This window comes from Anarrhichthys ocellatus, unplaced genomic scaffold, assembly GCF_004355925.1.
Source record: "Anarrhichthys ocellatus isolate YVR2014 unplaced genomic scaffold, GSC_Weel_1.0 scaffold669, whole genome shotgun sequence".
Taxonomy (NCBI): Eukaryota; Metazoa; Chordata; class Actinopteri; order Perciformes; family Anarhichadidae; genus Anarrhichthys; species Anarrhichthys ocellatus.
The window spans coordinates 15,646-19,292 of record NW_022280643.1 but is presented as its reverse complement, the minus strand read 5'-3'; the positions used below and the strand labels follow the sequence as shown (position 1 = coordinate 19,292).

The 3,647-nt window shown below is 44.5% G+C and overlaps 1 long non-coding RNA gene across 1 annotated transcript in view; it reads left to right on the top strand.

Moving 5' to 3' along the window:
• LOC116376886 (uncharacterized) overlaps positions 1 to 1,380 on the top strand; it is a 2,626-nt gene extending 1,246 nt beyond the window's left edge. Inside the window, exon 3 of the long non-coding RNA XR_004212160.1 lies at positions 457 to 1,380. This is a non-coding gene — a long non-coding RNA (uncharacterized LOC116376886). The remainder of the gene's footprint in view (positions 1 to 456) is intronic.
• The last annotated feature ends 2,267 nt before the right edge of the window (positions 1,381 to 3,647 follow it).

Here is a 3,647-nt window from a genome sequence, read left to right as displayed (position 1 = left end):
AGGAAGGATATGGGAAGGGAAGGGATGGAGGAAGGATATGGGAAGGGATGGAGGAACGAAGGGAGGGGGGATGGAGGAAGGATATGGGAAGGGAAGGGATGAAGGAAGGGAGGGGGGATGGAGGAAGGATATGGGAAGGGAAGGGATGAAGGAAGGGAGGGGGGATGGAGGAAGGATATGGGAAGGGAAGGGATGGAGGAAGGAAGGGAGGGGGGATGGAGGAAGGATATGGGAAGGGAAGGGATGGAGGAAGGAAGGGAGGGGGGATGAAGGAAGGATATGGGAAGGAAGGAAGAATTAGGGAAGAAGGATGGAGGAAGGAAAAACACTGTGTGTGTGTGTGCGCGCACACAGTACACGTTATATACTGTATATGTAATATATGTGTATATGTGTGTGTGTGTATATACAGTAATATATACTGCTGGGTAATCGTGGTCCTCACCTCTTTGTCAGAGATGTAGAGCTGGTCTCCTCTCAGGACCACAAACCGGTTCCTCCAGAGCTCCCTGAAGATCCCTCGACCGCAGAACTTCCTGATCCAGCCCACTTTGTCTGGCTGCTGGACCGCCTGCTGACCCGAGTCCTGAAGGCCCTGAAACACCAGAGAGAGAGGGGTCAGAGAGAGACCACCGACACCAGTAGAGTCTGGACCGAGTCCTGTAACACCAAAATACAACAACAGGGTCAGAGAGAGACCACAGAGACCAGTAGAGACCAGTAGAGACATCTACATTTTCAGAGCAAGAAGAAGAAGAAGATGATGAAGACGTCGGAAAACGAGAGGAAGAGGAGGAAGAAGAAGACCATGAAGCAGGGCAGAGAGCTGAGGAAGAGGAGATGATGAAGATGTTCTCTACTTGTCTGACCCGCTTCATTAAATCAAAGGAAACACAGAGAAGAAGAAGTTTGAGGTACTTGTACTTTACTTTCTATTTCATGCTACGTTATACTACAAACTACAAACACGACATATTGTTACATCGGCTCGTCTTCATAAAAGGTACTCTTCGTTTTAATGCGTTTTTGGGATGAAAGTTAGTAACACATCAGTTTATGCTCGTTACATATATACAGTATTTTCAAAATAAAGTTCTGTCTTCACAGGAGACAAGTTAGGAAAAAACAAACCCGATTAAATCGTATCGGGACCCTTCAGATCTATCCGGTGACCCTCTGGAGGGGCCCGATCCTTAGGTTAAGAACCACTGGACTCACCTAGCGGACCGTAAAGTATCAAGTCTTTTTATATTGTTGTACTAGTACTTTTACTTAAGTAGAGGGTCAGAGTACTTCACTGTGACAAGATTGAATGTTTTATTTTGAGATGATCTTTAAATATAAAAACGGTTTTAATAACTGAGATCAAACTCATTTTTACTTATTTTGACACTTTTGTACTTTTACTTGAGTCAGACTTTGAATGCAGGACTTGTACTTGTAACAGAGTATTTGTACGCTGTAGTACCACTGAAGTACATGATCTGTAAACCAGATGCGTCACAAACAAACTGAATCCATGAATATTTAAAATGATTCCTTTTTATGTTTCAAATATTTCTATATATATATATATATATATATATATATATATATATATTTCCTCTTTGTACACGTTTCCTCTTAAAAACTCTGTTTACTTGTTATTTAATATTTGCTGCTGAACATTTAAAGAATAAACATAATGAATATTTCTTCATTAATATGATGAGCTTTGATTTTCATGCAGCTGCATCTTAAAATAATGTTTCACAGATTTCTGCAGACTCGATTAATCAGAATATGAAATGACTTTAGCTGAATGTGAATAAATGAAGTGGTATCCGGAGCACGGTGTGTGTATTATTATGTAGTATTATTATGTGGTATTATGGGATGCTGTGAATGAACAGGATCATATTATATGAAGCGATGAGTCGCTGCAGCCTACCCTTCCTCTCTGGTTGCTCTTCTTCATCCTCCCGCCGCTCCGGGGCTCAGCGGACGATCACACCGACGGGGAGGAGGTTCGGCCCGGGTCCGGTAGCTCGGTGCCCGGGTCCGGTTGCTCGGTAGATCCTGGTGTCGGTGAATCCGTTAGTCCGCCCGGTTCCTCCTCAGATCCGCGTCTGTTGTCTGAACCGAGGCAGCATCCTCCCCGCGCGTGTGTGTGTGAGTGAGAGAGACCGTGTGTGTGTGTGTGTGTGTGTGTGTGTGTGTGTGTGTGTGTGTGTGTGTGAGTGTGTGAGTGAGTGAGTGAGTGCGAGTGCGCTCGTGCAGGCAGATGCTCTCGCTCTCAACACACGTGAACGAGCTTGGACACGCGGACGCGCACGGTAGCCTACATTCCGGTGAAAGGAGCCGACACCGCCATCTAGCGACACACACAGTCTCTCACACACGCACACACACACACACACCCACAGTCACACACACACACAGTCTCTCACACACACACACACACACACACACAGTCTCACACACACACACGCACACACACACACACCCACAGTCACACACACACACAGTCTCACACACACACTCACACACAGTCACACACACAGTCTCACACACACACACACACACACCTTAAACAAAGAACCATCATTTACAGCATTATTGATCATTAAATATAGAGATAGATCTTTTCATCTCTTCCATTTATAACAATAATGAAAGTTTTATGGAATCACTTATAAATATCGAACACGTTGTTTTAAAGACGTTTAAAAGACAAAATGTTTTGAGAAGATGAAGCTCGTATTTATTTATTTACTGATGCTTCACGCTAAAGAGTTCATCTGCAGCTTTATGTTTCCCTTCTGAAGTGTAGCTGAGGAAACACTTGTGATGTGAATGTGTTTGGTGAGGTGAGGCTTTGAAGAATCTCTCTGCTGCTAAGTCCTCTAAAGACTCCAGACCTGTTAGCAGACCTGTTAGCAGACCTGTTAGCAGACCTGGTATGACGTGATGACGCCCATCATGGTTCTGTGTGAGGAGGCTCCTCAAGGAAGGTCATGTGGAAAACCGTGACTCAACCCTTTGATAAGAACTCTTGCTTTCAAACAAAGACGTGAGATGTAGCTTGATATTTTCTAGACGAGGCATCCCTGTAGAGATCGGTGTATCATGAAAAAGTCAAATGAAGAGTCTGAAGATTGTCCGGTCCTTCAGAAGCTCCTCACGGGCAACGTGAAGCGTATCTGATTCTAAACACAGACCTGAGGGGAGAAAGGTCGCTGGTTTGGAGCTGCTTCAAAGTATTTTTGGTCAAATCCAAAACTTCTAGTTTCTGTAAATTCACTTTGGAGAAATCAACAAGTGTGTGAACTCTGTCCTCTCCAACATTTAGACTTTCAAACCACTCAAGTCTTTCAGAACATATCCTAATTATCTAATTGTGGTTGAGATTGAGTTTTCTTAATCTCGTCAAATTTAGAAAGTCGGAGCAGCGACTCGCTGACGTCTGAACTCATGTCCAGCAGCTCGAGCGTGGAGCGTCTGACGCCCAGCGGCACTCCGCTGTCTGAAGTCCAGACGTCTGAGCTGCTCCATCGATCCCACACTCGCACACTCGCACACTCACACACTCACACACTCACACAGCTCTTCAGATGATTGATCAGTTGAGAGCAAGGCTGCAGAAATAATACTCCTAAATACTCATG